This window comes from Sinohyriopsis cumingii, chromosome 7 (assembly GCF_028554795.1).
Source record: "Sinohyriopsis cumingii isolate HCF-2022 chromosome 7, ASM2855479v2, whole genome shotgun sequence".
Classification (NCBI taxonomy): Eukaryota; Metazoa; Mollusca; class Bivalvia; order Unionida; family Unionidae; genus Sinohyriopsis; species Sinohyriopsis cumingii.
This window is the reverse complement of record NC_142967.1, coordinates 81,758,434-81,777,606: the sequence shown is the minus strand read 5'-3', so window position 1 is coordinate 81,777,606 and position 19,173 is coordinate 81,758,434. Positions and strand designations below refer to the sequence as shown.

At 38.0% G+C, this 19,173-nt stretch overlaps 2 long non-coding RNA genes across 2 annotated transcripts in view; one reads left to right on the top strand and one right to left on the bottom strand.

Annotated features, from left to right (window-relative positions):
* LOC149795626 (uncharacterized) overlaps positions 1-19,173 on the bottom strand; it is a 243,489-nt gene that overhangs the window by 220,183 nt on the left and 4,133 nt on the right. The window lies entirely within an intron of this gene.
* Positions 15,496-19,173, top strand: part of LOC149795625 (uncharacterized) — a 29,822-nt gene continuing 26,144 nt past the window's right edge. Inside the window, exon 1 of the long non-coding RNA XR_016422367.1 lies at positions 15,496-15,631. This is a non-coding gene — a long non-coding RNA (uncharacterized LOC149795625). The remainder of the gene's footprint in view (positions 15,632-19,173) is intronic.

The window sequence follows — 19,173 nt, the reverse complement described above, 5'->3', positions numbered from 1 at the left end:
AGCAGTCGATCATTGGGAGGACATGCAAACAGACAATCCCTCAAGAAGCTGAGTGCATCTACTGCCCATTCTCTCACTGGTCCAGGACTGCAGAAATGTAAAAGCTAAGTCTGTTTCTGAGCCTAGTCACAAACCAGTCGACCAAAGGCTTGCTCCACACAGTGTAACAAGGGACTCTTTTATGGAGTGACGAAGAGACCATTCTGCAAGGCCTGTTTTGTCAGTCCTGGACAGACCATCTTCTAATACATTCTTCTTTACCAGAGTGTGGTAAACACTGCTGTTACCCAGTAGAGGAGATTTCGGTTCCCCATGCAAAGAAAAGGGTCATATGTTTCCTCCTTGGTGTCAGAGATGCGCTATAACACATGTGACGTCGGAGGAGACCATGACACATCAACCCCTTACTCTGTTGATACAGCCTTGCAATTCTGGATATATGGCCTTAATTTCTAGATTGTTGAGGTGGAGGGACAATTCATCCATAGTCCAATGACCCTGAAAATTAAGGACCCTACATCCCGTACAGATTCACTGGGATAATTGGGAAAGGGGGATCTCCTTCCGTTGTCTGGACCTACTGGGCAAGCTCCCATTTCTATACTTGGTGTGATGGTAAGATAGGGAAAGGTTGGAATTCAGTCCATTCTCTATCCTGTACCACAAGGCCTCTGAGTAATAACTAGTATAATGTCATCAACCAGTAGCCAGGAAGAAGTGACCAGTAACTAGACATCAACCGGTGACAGGACCAGTCACCAGTCAATGATTAATAAGTCACCAGTCAGGTGGCATAGATATGTTAGAGCTTAGATTGTTAACATCCCTCATCAAGGTGTGGTGCAGCTTCTCCCATTTAAAAGATGCAACAGGTTACCCTAAGCAGGGCAACTCCTTCCCTGTGGCAGGCAGCATCACAATACCCTGAGACAAGTAGTACACTTCCTTCTTGCAAGGCAGCATCTCAATAGCCTGAGACAAGTAGTACACTTACTTTCTCATGCAAGGCAGCATCGCTCTACTCTGAATGTGAAGGGTGTTCAACTTCTGCCTTTTGGTGCAAAGGTGATCTAGTCCTTGAACATTCATTTCCTTTAATGGGATGGATCTTACCCAAAGAGACTGGTCCCATAACCTTCTGGGACTCAGGGGTGTTCATCCCAGCTGAAGAACTAGTCCTCTTACAGTAGGGTACATGAGCTCTGTAAGAAAAACCCTCAAAATTCAGACAATAAAGGGGATTGATCATTCCTCCACCTTCTATACGTACATCTGGAGTCAGCAAGAAAACCTGCTTTCATTTGTCCACACTGTGCAAAAAATAAGACAATTCTTATGTGTGCACTTTGAAAATGTGAGGCAGTTTGGGTGAGTGTCCCAAGGGCCCTTCTTGTGTCCCAACATTGTTCAATGAAATACAAGTTAGCTGAAAGAGAGCAATAATAATGACAATATGTATTATTTCACAATTGCCTGCATGTAGTGTATGCTATATACACCCCAGTGCATTTGCACAAGGTAAACAATGATTCACTTGTGAGGTACTTTCTGTCATTTCTTTAATAAGATGTTTAATTGTGAAACCTTTATTGCTCTATAGGTACAATGCAGATGCACACAATAACAATATGATGTGAGTGACGTGACTTGTATTAAAATATAATAGTGAAATAGATTTTTAAATTTAAAAAAAAACAACACTGAAATGATGTTTAATCAATTACAGAATAAAAGGAATTAGAAATTCCTATTGACTGAGGCAGGGCCCATGTTGCATTTTAACTCAATACACAAGAATTACCTGTAACTGTATTTTGAAAGTTAGAGTGGTGTACTCTAACCTCAAAAGGGTTACAAACGAAAGCAGGGGTTAACTGCACATAAACAGTATATGGAGAGGATACATGTAACACTGAGAAAATATTTGTTAACGGAAGATCACAATGCAGTGAAACACTACCAACATTATCAATTTTCTCTGGCAACTGGTGGCAACCTTGAACATGACTATTCTGTATAATTTGCATGTGAGATGCACCAGTGGATTGTGTCTTTGTGACAATTCTCCACTCTGGGAGGTTACACTCAACATCAAACAGACAAGGTTTTTCAATGAAAAAAGTGAAGCAACGCAATAGCAATGGGTAATAAGTGCTATTGAAATTGAGATGACCATGTCTATGTTGAATTATTAAATTAATGAATGAAATAATTACATGTACTGTGTTCCTCACCATAACAAACTTGGGATTTACATATTATCCATTATACCAAACCTACTTAGGATTTCAAAGGATTTACATAGTATCCATTACACCAAACCTACTTAGAATTTCATAGGATTTACATATTATCCATTGTACCAAACCTACTTAGGATTTCATAGGATTTACATAGTATCCATTATACCAATCCTACTTAGGATTTTATAGGATTTACATAGTATCCATTACACCAAACCTACTTAGGATTTCATAGGATTTACATATTATCCATTGTACCAAACCTACTTAGGATTTCATAGGATTTACACATTATCCATTATACCAAACCTACTTAGGATTTCATAGGATTTACACATTATTCATTGTACCAAACCTACTTAGGATTTCATAGGATTTACATAGTATCCATTGTACCAAACCTACTTAGGATTTCATAGGATTTACATAGTATCCATTGTACCAAACCTACCCAGGATTTCATAGGATTTACATACTATCCATTGTACCAAACCTACTTAGGATTTGATAGGATTTACATAGTATCCATTATACCAAACCTACTTAGAATTTCATAGGATTTACATATTATCCATTGTACCAAACCTACTTAGGATTTACATAGTATCCACTGTACCAAACCTACTTAGGATTTACATAGCATCCATTGTACCAAACCTACCCAGGATTTCATAGGATTTACATACTATCCATTGTACCAAACCTACTTAGGATTTACATAGGATTTACATATTATCCATTACACCAAACCTACTTAGGATTTCATAGGATTTACATATTATCCATTATACCAAACCTACTTAGGATTTACATAGTATCCATTGTACCAAACCTACTTAGGATTTCATAGGATTTACATATTATCCATTACACCAAACCTACTTAGGATTTCATAGGATTTACATAGTATCCATTACACCTAACCTACTTAGGATTTCATAGGATTTACATAGTATCCATTACACCAAACCTACTTAGGATTTCATAGGATTTACATAGTATCCATTGTACCAAACCTACTTAGGATTTCATAGGATTTACATAGTATCCATTACACCAAACCTACTTAGGATTTCATAGGATTTACATAGTATCCATTACACCAAACCTACTTAGGATTTCACAGAATTTACATAGTATCCATTGTACCAAACCTACTTAGGATTTCATAGGATTTACATAGTATCCATTGTACCAAACCTACTTAGGATTTCATAGGATTTACATAGTATCCATTACACCAAACCTACTTAGGATTTCATAGGATTTACATAGTATCCATTGTACCAAACCTACTTAGGATTTCATAGTATTTACATATCCATTGGTAAACCTACTTAGGATTTCATAGGATTTATATATTATCCATTATACCAAACCTACTTAGGATTTCATAGGATTTACATAGTATCCATTACACCAAACCTACTTAGGATTTCATAGGATTTACATAGTATCCATTGTACCAAACCTACTTAGGATTTCATAGGATTTACATATTATCCATTACACCAAACCTACTTAGGATTTCGTAAGATAAGGTTACCTCTAAAGTTCTTAGTGATATGAACATGTGGACCCAGATGGCTGAGTGGTCTTAGGTGCTTGCCTTGACAGATCACTGACATCTCACCTCTGTCCGCGTGGGTTTGACTCTCAGGCTCTGCTAACATGGGTATGTGAGAAAGCTTTCCACTAACTTCCCATGGATTGGTGATGTTTCCTGTGCATTTCCCCATGTTCTTCCTCAACCAAATATACAGGCCACCATGTACAAGTCTATCATGTGGTGAAAAATGGTGTTAAACCCATAACAACAACAACTACAATTACAAACACTTTTGTTCGGACCCTGTGGCACTGAATATAGCAAGTGGCAATAACTGTCCATAGATATTTAATACCCATTTCTAAAGTAGATGAGTATATGCCACCTCAGTCAATTATTATTGGCTTTACAATTTGTCAGGTTTTAAAGGAATATCTGATGTACATTCATTAATCTTGCAAGTGATAGTTCTTCCACAGTGTTTTATGCAATACGTTGTACAACAATGAGGTAATAGTCTGCACTGATAAAAAAATCTGTTATCTATTGTTCTGAAATAATAGCATCCCCACATGCACATTCCAATTCTAATGAACAAGGTTCCAAATTTTGGTATTTCACATTTTGTTTGTCCTCCCTGCAGGCTCAGTGATGTAGCATGGGAAACAAGGGCCACCCTCTATATCCTACAAGGTGATTAAGGAGGCAAGAGCCATGGTGGCTCATTAATTAGCATATTGGCCTGGAATGCTACCAGGTGGTCACCCTGGGTAACTAAGTCAGCTACCATGGTGGCTCATTAATTAGCATGTTGGCCTGGAATCCTACCAGGTGGTCAGCCTGGGTAACTAAGTCAGCTACCATGGTGGCTCATTAATTAGCATATTGGCCTGGAATGCTATCAGGTGGTCACCCTGGGTAACTATGTCAGCTACCATGGTGGCTCATTAATTAGCATGTTGGCCTGGAATCCTACCAGGTGGTCAGCCTGGGTAACTAAGTCAGCTACCATGGTGGCTCATTAATTAGCATATTGGCCTGGAATCCTACCAGGTGGTCAGCCTGGGTAACTAAGTCAGCTACCATGGTGGCTCATTAATTAGCATGTTGGCTTGGACTCCTACCAGGTGGTCAGCCTGGATAACTAAGTCAGCTACCATGGTGGCTCATTACTTAGCATGTTGGCCTGGACTCCTACCAGGTGGTCAGCCTGGGTAACTAAGTCAGCTACCATGGTGGCTCATTAATTAGCATGTTGGCCTGGAATCCTACCAGGTGGTCAGCCTGGGTAACTAAGTCACTACCACGGTAGCTCATTAATTAGCATGTTGGCTTGGACTCCTACCAGGTGGTCAACCTGGGTAACTAAGTCACTACCATGGTGGCTCATTAATTAGCATGTTGGCTTGGACTCCTACCAGGTGGTCAGCCTGGGTAACTAAGTCAGCTACCATGGTGTGTAAGCATTAGGCACTTGAATCCTTGATAACTACCAGAAAATAATAACTGCAGGATTATTTACAATATTTTAAAAGGTAGATATAAGGCTTGAATTCAAGTTATTTTGCAATACCTTGTGTAAAATATCTGGATTCAAATCAACTTTTAATCCACATGGGGTTCTGATAAAGTATACAATAAGCAGCAAAAATGTAGAATTCTCATTTATGGCAGCACTGCTTTAAAAGAAATTTGTCTTTCACAATTTGAGAGGATTAATGAACTAAAACAACACAATGAAATTTCATTAAAAATATCCAGGCAAACTACAAATAGTGCATGGTCCCATAAACATGTCACACACTTTCCTGAGTGCTTCAGATTTGTTTAAAGTGTTGATAGATTATTTTCACCTCCTGCCCAATTGAACCTCTATAGAGCTTGAATGAATGGAGGGGGGGTGCTTCTTAAACAGCTATAACCATAATTACATGATTTCATGGTTAGCCTAGTGTGTAAAGGAGGTATTTACTGCTATAATGAAACCAAACATGCACAAAAACAGCATGCCTAATTAATTTGTAGGTTTCACTATTCTTGAAATTTGATTCCATAGTATTAAAACTTGTACACCTTAGCATAAGAAACATGTAAATGGCACTTGATCAAGCTGAACATACTTCCATAAGATCTCATAAGCAGGTACTTTACAATTAATGTGCTCATCAAATATGTAAGGACAACTTATGGCAAAATTTCATACCATCATTTCTCAGCCACATGTTTTGTCAGGAAGTACCTTAATAGTGGCACACTTATTTACGCACAATGTCTAGATCAAGTGCAAAATGTAAATCACGATGTCTGATGTTTCCTTTGTTACGGGTCATCCATACTATTATGATTGCTACAGCACTTTTATTCACTCAGCACAGAAATATTGACATGATTATTTTATTTGCCTACGATATTTTCATGATATATAATAACAACAAATGTTTGCATAGCAATTACATTAATAATTTACTTGTGTCTAAGATCAAGAAGCATGTTTGCTGCATTTAATCACACGTGCCTTGGTCAAAGGCACATGTGAATTATTAAACATAATCATTAGACAAACCTGTATTATCCTTGAAGCTATCTTAAATTCAAATTGTGAAAATAAATGCACTTCTATTGGTGTGTCTTGACATACCCTCAAACATTACAAGTGTTCATGGAACTTGTTGTTTTCACCTTCATCCATGTATATATAAATGTACATGTACCACCACTGTATCAATGTATATATAAATGTACATGTACCACCACTGTATCCATGTATATATAAATGTACATGTGCCACCACTGTATCCATGTATATATAAATGTACATGTACCACCACTGTATCCATGTATATATAAATGTACATGTACCACCACTGTATCCATGTATATATAAATGTACATGTGCCACCACTGTATCCATGTATATATAAATGTACATGTACCACCATTGTATCCGACTTGCATATAACCAACATTCATGGCATTAAGGTCACCAGTGCTAATTTCGGAAAAGTGATATATGTATCTAACCAGATGAGATAACAATACATGCATGTGTCCAAACTGAGAAGTCAGCCTAGGACACATCAAGAGATTTACAAAATCTGGTCAGTGTGTGTGTGTGTGTGTGTGTTTGATTTGGCTTTTTAAAGTATGGTAGCTTTAAGAATTTTGCAGTCATATCACTACAATGTCTGCAGCGTGGCAGTTCACAGTAATGTCTAGCACTTGGGGATCATGCCCAGACATGTAGCATCATGTCCCACCCTATTTACATTATCCTGACACCAGGCCGACCAGTCCTAACACTAACCACTTAATGCTGAGCGCTTAGCGAGGCAGCTGTTAGTACCACTTTTACAAGTCTTTTGGCATGACTCAACTGAACCTACGACCTTCCACACCTAAGGCAGATACTATCCACTAGGCCACCAGAGTGGTGCCCAAGACCTGGTCAGAAGTTTTGACTTCAAAAGAGAGGATTTTCAGTGAGAATGGCAAATTTGTCATTGCCACAAGTCATCAACTTTCTTATCTTGATGAGGGCCTAAAGCCTGCATCACTATGTGAGTAGTTGTTTGTATGAAAACGTGTGCAATTTCCATGTAAGGGAACATTCTGGTTACCCAAACCCAGCTTCAACAATGCTGCAAAAGAATGCTGAAGATTTGTTATAAAATTTCCATGCAAGCATGCATTTATAAAAAAGTATTTGCATGGACTTAGACTAAATATGATAACGCCAAGAACTCTTGTCTCACTGATGTTTTAATGCACAAAGATTAGGCGATGCTAAGCTGAGTATTGAAGATTATTAAAGATAAAATTAGCAAAAAACTAGCAGGTCATTTTGTTAATAAAACAGAATAACAAGAAAAAATATCCAATACTAAATCTCACAAGTGAACTGTTGCTCATTAACCAAATGCACGATATACACAGAAAGATGTGGTGTGCAACCTGCTTTTCTAAGTTACCAAAATAGCTAAATTCACCGTAAAGAAATGGAAGTTACACTGATTTGTACTTTTTTTTAAAAACAATAAAATCAATGAAAATTGGTCAACAGACCAATTAAGGAAGTACTTGGCTATTTTAAATTAAATACCTACCCGAGCTAGAAAATAATTCTCAACAAAAATCATATTCTACCCCCATTTGGTGAGACTTTAATGTAATTAAGTACCAAACAAAATGTAACAGAATAAATTGTGAATAACTCTCAAAAACTAAATCTGACCAGAATTTTGTTGTTGATTGGGGTATTCCACATGATGAAAAATTATGCACATAAAGAATAAGTCAAATCACTACATTACACATGAACCAAAGGCGATTCTTCTCCCAAATAAAAAAGCAGCTGTGTTAATTGTCAGTGATCAGAAAAAGAATGAAGGACAGTGTGTATGGGCATGGTATCTATGAGTTGGACCTGGTGTGTCCTGGTATTCTGGAACCTTCTTGTTCACCCTATGGAAGGATGAATTCTCATTATATGGTCCAAGTATTTTATGTTGAGAAAAGAGCCAGCTACACAATAGCAACAGGTGTTTTACTGATATTACATTATTCTGGGTCACACAACAGCAACAAGTGTTTTACTGATATTACATTATTCTGGGTCACACAATAGCAACAGGTATGTTTTACTGATATTATATTATTCTGGGTCACACAATAGCAACAGGTATGTTTTACTGATATTACATTATTCTGGGTCACACAATAGCAACAAGTGTTTTACTGATATTACATTATTCTGGGTCACACAATAGCAACAAGTGTTTTACTGATATTACATTATTCCATTATTCTGGGTCACACAATAGCAACCGGTGTTTTACTGATATTACATTATACTGGGTCACACAATAGCAACAGGTATGTTTTACTGATATCAAGTTATTCTGGGTCACACAATAGCAACAGGTATGTTTTACTGATATTACATTATTCTGGATCACACAAAAGCAACAGGTATGTGTTACTGATATTACATTATTCTGGGTCACACAATAGCAACAAGTGTTTTACTGATATTACATTATTCCATTATTCTGGGTCACACAATAGCAACCGGTGTTTTACTGATATTACATTATACTGGGTCACACAATAGCAACAGGTATGTTTTACTGATATCAAGTTATTCTGGGTCACACAATAGCAACAGGTATGTTTTACTGATATTACATTATTCTGGATCACACAAAAGCAACAGGTATGTGTTACTGATATTACATTATTCTGGGTCACACAATAGCAACAGGTATGTTTTACTGATATTACATTATTCTGGATCACACAATAGCAACAGGTATGTTTTACTGATATTACATTATTCTGGGTCACACAATAGCAACAGGTATGTTTTACTGATATCAAGTTATTCTGGGTCACACAATAGCAACAGGTATGTTTTACTGATATTACATTATTCTGGGTCACACAGTAGCAAGAGGTATGTTTTACTGATATTAAATTATTCTGGGTCACACAATAGCAATAGGTATGTTTTACTGATATTACATTATTCTGGGTCACACAATAACAACAGGTATGTTTTACTGATATTACATTATTCTGGGTCACACAATAACAACAGGTATGTTTTACTGATATTACATTATTCTGGGTCACACAATAGCAACAGGTATGTTTTACTGATAAAACATTATTCTGGGTCACACAGTAGCAATAGGTATGTTTTACTGATATTAAATTATTCTGGGTCACACAATAGCAATAGGTATATTTTACTGATATTACATTATCCTGGGTCACACAATAGCAACAGGTATGTTTTACTGGTATTACATTATTCTGGGTTACACAATAGCAACAGGTATGTTTTACTGATATTACATTATTCTGGGTTACACAAAGTACTCTGCATATAAATCAAAGTGATGTTAATTATTTTATGATGTTTGGGCTCTTGAATAATCCAAATATAATCAATTAATGTCTTTAATCCATTGGTAACTACTTCTCATCACACATACTATAATCTATGTTGACAAACTTCGAACATTGAAGCCAACCAACCCAGCAATTACAAAATCAAAGTGGATTTTATTGTTTCATGTTACTTGAAATTAACAACTAAACTGTCCTGCCTTGCTTAAGCCAGTTCAGTCATGTAATCACGGGCAATTCACAGTCATGTAATCACAGACAGTTCAGTCATGTAATCACAAGCGGTTCAGTCATGCAATCACAGGCAGTTCAAAGTCATGTAATCACATACAGTTCAGTCATGTAATCACAGGCAGTTCAGTCATGTAATCACAAGTGGTTCAGTCATGCAATCACAGGCAGTTCAAAGTCATGTAATCACAAGCAGTCCAGTCATGCAATCACAGGCAGTTCAAAGTCATGCAATCACAGGCAGTTCAAAGTCATGTAATCACATACAGTTCAGTCATGCAATCACGGGCAGTTCAAAGTCATGTAATTACAGGCAGTTCAGTCATGTAATCACAGGCAGTTCAAAGTCATGTAATCACAGGCAGTTCAGTCATTTAATCACAGACAGTTCAAAGTCATGTAATCACAAGCAGTTCAGTCAAGCAATCACAGGCAGTTCAGTCATGTAATCATAGTTCACAGTCATGTAATCACAGCCATCCAGTCATGTAATCACAGGCAGTTCACAGTCATATGTAATCACAGGCAGTTAAGTCATGTAATCACAGACAGTTCACAGTCATGTAATCACAGACAGTTCAGTCATGTAATCACAAGCAGTTCAGTCATGTAATCACAGGCAGTTTACAGTCATGTAATCACAAGCAGTTCAGTCATGCAATCACAAGCAGTTCAGTCATGTAATCACAAGCAGTTCAGTCATGTAATCACAGGCAGTTCACAGTCATGTAATCACAAGCAGTTCAGTCAAATAATCGCAGGCAGTTCAGTCATGTAATCACAGACAGTTCAGAGTCATGTAATCACAGCTGTTCAGTTATGTAGTCACAGGCAGTTCACAGTCATGTAATCACAGGCAGTTCAGTCATGTAATCACAGACAGTTCAGTCATGTAATCACAGGCAGTTCAAAGTCATGTAATCACAAGCAGTTCAGTCATGCAATCACAGGCAGTTCAGTCATGTAATCATAGTTCACAGTCATGTAATCACAGCCGTTCAGTCATGTAATCACAGGCAGTTCAGTCATATGTAATCACAGGCAGTTCAGTCATGTAATCACAGACAGTTCACAGTCATGTAATCACAGACAGTTCAGTCACATAATCACAAGCAGTTCAGTCATGTAATTACAGACAGTTCAGTCATGTAATCACAAGCAGTTCAGTCATGCAATCACAAGCAGTTCAGTCATGCAATCACAAGCAGTTCAGTCATGTAATCACACACAGTTCAGTCATGTAATCACAAGCAGTTCAGTCATGTAATCACAGGCAGTTCAGTCATGCAATCACAAGCAGTTCAGTCAAATAATCACAGGCAGTTCAGTCATGTAATCACAGACAGTTCACAGTCATGTAATCACAGCTGTTCAGTTATGTAATCACAGGCAGTTCACAGTCATGTAATCACAGGCAGTTCAGTCATGTAATCAGACAGTTCACAGTCATGTAATCACAGGCAATTCAGTCATGTAATCATAGACCGTTCACAGTCATGTAATCACAGGTAGTTCAGTCTTGTACTCACAGGCAGATCACAGTCATGTAATCACAGGCTTCAGTCATGTTATCACAGACAGTTCACAGTCATGTCATCACAACCAGTTCACAGTCATGTCATCACAACCAGTTCACAGTCATGTCATCACAACCAGTTCACAGTCATGTCATCACAACCAGTTTTACTGCAGATATACTCCATTAAAAGCAAGGTGTGGAGAAACAAAATGGAAAAAATTAAATGTTTCAAAACTAATTTTGTATATGTGTGAGATTTCTGTGAGTGGCAGAAGACACCCCTCATTTCAGAAAGAAACACCTCCATGCCATGAGGTTCACATATATGATAAAGCATGAGTGCAACAAATATTAACTCAACAGACATTAAAAGTGCTTCCATAACTTCTGTGCTTAGATATTGGATGTGCAACTAGAACATAAATTTCCTAAAAGCATGAAAAATCACACGCAAGAAAAGATAGGTATCTGCATAACTATGCAAGATATGTTTACGTAATGTGGAAATAGGTTTTTCACTCTTGCAGAACAACTGACATCTGGGATTTTCTTTGAAATTGTAGTGAGAGATACTATTTCAAATTATTCAATTTGAAATAATTCCTGACCGAGGGTACAGGAAAAGGATAAAACAATATTATATTGCAGAAAATAACGCAAACAAAAACTAAAATGTGCACACACATTCTGGGAAAGAATTTCCATTTCCGCTATGATAATTCACTGGTTACATGGCCAGATAGGAGGAAATGGATTGTTACATTAGTGGTAATCTGAGAATATAAGAAGTTTTACAAGAATATAAAGATATGCAGTTTGTGGAGCAAAGGAGTGGCACTTACAGCTAAAATGTTTTTATGTTCAGAAAAATCAAATGATATAGTGTAATATTAGGTAAGGCAGGATGAACTAAATAAACAAGTACCATGATCAAGTTTCACATCTGCAACAAGTGGGGAGGATGAAATTAAAAACATATCAAACATCATGGACACTTGAAAAGATCAGGATTGTGGAAAATTAGGAAAGGGATCCTGCTAAAAAGCTATGCTGGCATTTAGAATATATATATATATATATATATATATATATATATATATATATATATATATATATATATATATATATATATATATATATATATATATATGTATGTATGTATAGAGACAGAGACAGACAGAGACAGAGACAGAGAGAGAAAATGAAATCACAGGTTAAATAAAATTTCAGAGGTCAAATAAAATGTAGTAAGTGAAATTGTGAGAGAGCTCTGGGAATCCTGTAGCTATAATGTGACGTAATTAGTTTTTGGGGAAGTTGAGAGGAAAGTGTTTCCAAATGTATTGTTTATACGAAGTGATCATCTACCATACCTTATTTCGGTGATTTATTTTATACTACCAAGGTCCTCTCACACCAGAACCCCGACAGACATCTAAATGAGCCTGAATTGCTGTCAGATTTTTTAATGAATTTATTTTTTTAAAACTGTATGAAGACATTCTTGGACCTTTCCACCACCTCCCTCACTCTACACCAAAAAGTCCCAACACTGTCACAAGTATCATAACAGAAAATATCCATGTATTTGAGGAAATATTTTAATTGGAAAATTAAATGATATTTGCCAAGTTGGATGATAATTTCACTGAACCTGTCTTAGAAAATAAATCATCACTGACTTAAAATATACACCTATCTCAGTTTGTTCACACTATATAAAAAAATTGGAATTAGTAAGTTGCTCAACTTGCCAAGATCAAAAGACACTCAGCTTGTGTGAGATAAGTGTGATGAATAGAAAACCAAAAGAATCCATTTATGGCTATTCATTGTGACCAATGAACAGGAACTTCACCTGCCTAAACTGCAAGTTTTGAATACTGAATGACCCCTGACCCTATTTAAAAGGGATGCGACTCGCATCTCTTCTGAAAGACATTTTTTTTACTTCAGAGATAGCTTCAATTCACAAGCAAAAAGATAAAGATATCTACACATTTCACACTAGCACAAAAAGTGACTTCCATTTCTAATGTGATAACATAAATATTATTCCCACCATTCAGCAAATGAATTGCTATGATCCACTCCTGTAAGGAAAAAACACCTTGCTTAGCCTGAAGCCAATATGATGACATTGTAGAGTTTCACTAAGAGTGACTAGAGCACAGTAAGTACCATCAAGACATGAAATGCTTAAACATGGATTCACGTGTGTTCAGTCATGTAATCACAGGCAGTTCACAGTCATGTAATCACAGGCAGTTCACTTATAGGGACTAGAGCACAGTAAGTACCATCGAGACATGAAATGCTTGAACACTGATTCACATGTGTTCAGTCATGTAATCACAGGCAGTTCAGTCATGTAATCACAGGCAGTTCACAGTCATGCAATCACAGACAGTTCACAGTCATGTAATCACAGGCAGTTCACTATGAGTGACTACAGCACAGTAAGTACAATCGAGACATGAAATGCTTGAACATTGATTCACATGTGTTCACTCATGTAATCACAGGCAGTTCAGTCATGTAATCACAGGCAGTTCACAGTCATGTAATCACAGATAGTTCACAGTCATGTAATCACAGGCAGTTCACTATGAGTGACTAGAGCACAGTAAGTACCATCGAGACATGAAATGCTTGAACATTGATTCACATGTGTACAGTCACGTAATCACAGGCAGTTCACAGTCATGTAATCACAGGCAGTTCACTGTGAGTGACTAGAGCACAGTAAGTACAATCGAGACATGAAATGCTTGAACATTGATTCAAACGTGTTCAGTCATGTAATCACAGGCAGTCCAGTCATGCAATCACAGGCAGTTCACAGTCATGTAATCACAGGCAGTTCACAGTCATGGAATCACAGGCAGTTCACTATGAGTGACTAGAGCACAGTAAGTACAATCGAGACATGAAATGCTTGAATATTGATTCACATGTGTTCAGTCATGTAATCACAGGCAGTTCACAGTCATGTACTCACAGGCAGTTCACTATGAGTGACTAGAGCACAGTTAGTACCATCGAGACATGAAATGCTTGAACATTGATTCACATGTGTTCAGTCATGTAATCACAGGCAGTTCACAGTCATGTAATCACAGGCAGTTCACTATGAGTGACTAGAGTACAGTAAGTACAATCGAGACATGAAATGCTTGAACATTGATTCACATGATATACCAATGTCTTTCTCATCAAACAAAAGAAGTGTTTAATTTGCATTCTTAGAGCTATCACTGCTGATACACTCCAGTGACCTCTTAAAGTATGGTGAACCTATTGTCTGGTTAGAAAACACCTAGCCGCTGACTACATAAGGCAGGTGACCATTAAATACAGGGCATGGGGGGGTAGAATTAGAATGACTGTTGTGACCATGTGACTGCTGAACACAGGTGACCATTAGGACTGTTCTGACAGCTTATTCAAACAAGGTAATACAACCTATTTTTGCAATACAAAATTTTGAACCTAACCATCAACCTAACACCAAAACAAAATATATAGTATTTGCAGACATATTTGATAACTAATTGATATAACTTTATACAAACTTAAAATCCTTCACCACATGATGCTCTCAGCCATGTTTGGTTGGAATTTATCTGGTGCTTTCTAAGAAAAGTTGAAAAAATAAATGTTGACGCATGCAAGATAAATGATGCAATATAGGTAATGCAACAGCGACACAGAGTCATACCAAGCTCAAGGCCTTATGGACAAGAAAGCAAAATATCAGCTTGAAGTATGTATCATGAAAAACACTGTACCAGGACCTTGGTAAAACCTATCTTACTGAGTATCAGTGGTGATACACAGCCATAATCAGGGCAATGGCTTAAGGTTAGATAGGAGAGCAACAGTCAGATTTCCACCACTGCTTCCAAAATTTTTTAAAATGTATTTTATTTGGGGGAATGGGGTGCAAAACTAATACTGCACAGCTTGTACTTTTCTGGAAGGAAAATACCTCAACTGAATGACAGAAAATTCTGTCCTCCCATTCAGGAGAACCAGAAGCTTCCAGGACACTGGATCACCCCCTCAGGAGACCCCAACACATATGGGGTATGCATGGAAGGTGCTTGTTATTGAGGGAGCAGCCTATAGTGGGACATCAGAATGCAGAGGGAGGAGGGAATCTGGCAATAGTAACAGGTAAGTATTACATTATTAAAATAATTTAATGTTAATTATTCCCTAACTGTTGCTACAGAATTTGACAGTTTGGTGGTAGGTCTGATGATGCCACAACTGGCAAATAAAAAAAGTGAGGAATATTCACCTCACAGAAGAGCAGGCGACTAATGGGGAATGGAATTTGCAATGTCCACTTTCTGAGCATCAATGCTATGGCCCAGTGACAAAATGACATTGCTTTGATGGGCTAATCAGCAAAAGGTAAAAGGAGGAGAAAAAAGTTTAAGATTACCAAAATGCAGCTATTATCACAACTCTACATAAGAATGAGCGAGACTGACCCACGAGGCAGCAATGGCTTAAACCTCATGGGCTTTAACTATCATGAAAGACAGGTCCATATCAGTAAGGGACTGATAAGCTCTATTAATAGTTACTGCAATCCACCTGATGAGTGGAAGCTGAAATTTCAAGTGAGCCTTTCATGGTTCAGAACAGCTGAACATTTCATGGGGATGAAAAAATGCTTACTACCCTTTCTTCTCTCTTTAGAGGCTGCCAGATAAATATATGAAGCCCTAACTGGGTATAAATATATATCTTGGTCATCCCTAATCCAATAAATCAACCCCCCAAATCTATGTTCATACTAACGGACGATATGCATGTCTGATGTCAACTGCTCATTAAAATGTGCAATTTTGCTGCAAGTAAATCTTTCCAAAACAAACATGCATACACTTTAGACATACCGGTAATTGGTAACAGCCATGTCTAGCGTGAAATTCAAAATGGCCACAGAACAGAGGGTTGCACTATTCCACATGGATTTGCAAGTCACCGAACACAGGATTTGCTCCAGAAATATAATGTACATGCCAACAAAAGAACCCTTCAGCCAATGGTAGGAGCTGTGGAGCACAGCCACAAGACTTACCAGTAAAGTGTATAAAATGTACACCAATGTGTGCAGCCAAAACTGGCTGCAGATTCTTGCATGTTTTAATAAATAGGCGATATCAGCTCCAATACCACCAATCAATATCATCAAGGATGAGGGGCTGATTTATCGGCCTAGGTCATCCCCAGCACAGGTATGGCTCAGACTGGGGATCTCAATGGGAGTGAAGCCAACAATTGAAGCTGTGTTTTTCCTACAAAACTCGTTGGCATGGAGAGATACTCATAATTTCTACTTGCCCTGATACAGCCCTTCTCATTGGATAGGCATGTAGCTCATTCCTTTATCTTGCATGTCTGTCAAGTGATAATTCATGCCAATGAAAACTGTTCAATAGTCCCTAATAGTACATACTGAGCATTGTTTCTCTTCAAAATAGAAGGCAAGAAAAATGGTCACTGTGCTAACAGAGGGCAAGCTAGGACAGACATGTTTTATACTACACCGAACTCAGAAGATTCTCCATTTTGGCATCATACACCTTAGATATCAGTTTTTCGAAAGAATGATGCACTTGGCAACATGGATTTAAACTTATCTTGCAGAGAGATTGTCTGAGATGAACCAAGTATAATGGTGGAGAATCTATGGACTGTTGTGTTTAATAGAGCCCCTGTGTTGCAACAGAAGATCCCTACTCCAAGACAGGGTCCTGGATGGTCCACTAACAATATGAGAAGATCATTGAACTACAATCGGGGGGGGGGGGGGGGGGGGGGGCACAGAGAGACAATAAGAATGAGCTAAACCATGAATTGCTAGCCTTGTGAAGGACCTGTGGGATTATCCTGAAGGATGGAAAGGTGTAAGTAAAAAGACAATCCACCTTCAGGTTGATAGTGCCCACCACCCATGCCCTCTGGTCATGGACTGGCAAAGCATAAAAGGGAAGCTTGTTGTTCACCTTCCAACAAGGTGAACCCTTCCAAAGAAGAGAATGAAACTCATCCGTCTAATACATCAGATTTAACAACAGAAGCAAAAGGGGAACAATTGTAGAGAAGAGAGATCCAAGAACTGAAGCCTAGAACCATCTCTTCTGATAGTAAAGACCCAGCCATTGATTGCTATACCTGAACTGATCCTATGAAAACAGGCTTAGTCAGGTGCCACCTGGAATCAAATGGAGAGGTATGCTCTGCAAGAGAGGGAGTGAGACAATAGGGCTGTCTAAGTCTTGTCCTTAGGAAAGGGGAAAAGGCCTAAAAACTTTATCCCTGTTCCTCTGCAGCACACTATTCAAGGACCCACCTAGTGAGTTTGAGCTCTGAACTATGGTTGCTACTTCTTGTTTGGTTTCAAAGAGCCAAAAGTGGATGCAAGGGACCAGTGTTGATGGTATCTCAAAACCTTGAGTAGCCACAGAGGGGATGAGCCCTCCAAAGAGAGTCTCAGCCTACTGGGAGGCAGCCCTCAGAAAGTTCTTACTGTGCTACAGTATGACCTTAAAAGAGCCCTGAGCATCATCCCTGTCAAGATGTGGAAACTCCGTTAACATGGTCATGAACAAGGAAAATACATGCCACCATCTTCTTACCCAAAGGTGAGAAGAAGCAGGCAACCCGACGGAAGGCGGTACCACATCAGCCTGCCTGCTCTTTGTCATACTCATTAATGAACTGTTTGTTTACTGCAATGGGAGACTCTCCACAAGCCTTGGGGAAGGAAATCTATCCCCCTCCCTCTTTCTAGACCCAATCTCACTAAGTCCACATGGGTTCACAGCATCACCCAAGTACTATGTGGCCCAAGACTACATGTAAGGAAAGGGCAAATCGCTTTGCTGCAGTAGATGGCAATACATCACATATGGATTTATGGGGAAAATATGACCAGTTTGCTTAAATAAAGAGTGAAGAAAGTTAATCAGGGTATAATCCTTACATTTAAGAATAATACGGCACACAAGACAATTAAAAATTCGCTTACAGATCAAAGGAAGTGATGACTAATCTTCTTTATTTTTAAATAAACAAGGCGAAAAAAAGAATGATGAGTGCCTTCATGCATGCCCAATAGTGCAGGAGTCTACTGCAAGGGAGGGTGTGTGATCCAGTGTTTTTTAAGCTTCTGGACTCACAGCACTAATTCAGTTCCCATAGTAAACCTATGCAAACACCATGATATTAAAAATTCAATAACCTAAAAATTTTGAGTGCTCATGATCAAACCTATATTTATCAGTATAGATGAAACCTGGATGTCAGCTTCTGTGTAGAGGAAAGGATATGAGCCGCTTTCAATTCTACACCAATGAGTCAGGTGTTAATCTTAGTAATGAGTGTTCCAAACTCAAGACTGTCAAAGGATTGAAATTAAATAAATAAAACAATGTCTCTATTTTTTTCACTTAAAACCAGGATAAGCTCTCAAAAGATTTTTTTCCCTAAAACATAACTTACGTTATTAACCAATCCTGGTCAGCCAAACTCATATATGCTCTAATTTATGTTCACCCATTTCCAGGTTGGTTCCCATTTTTCCATATCATTAGTACTGCATGTCCTTCTGGCTCTCCCTAATGGGAAGACAAAATTTTCGTCCTTTGGTTGGGGTAATTTCCTCTCAGAAAAATACTAGCTATACAATAGCAACAGGT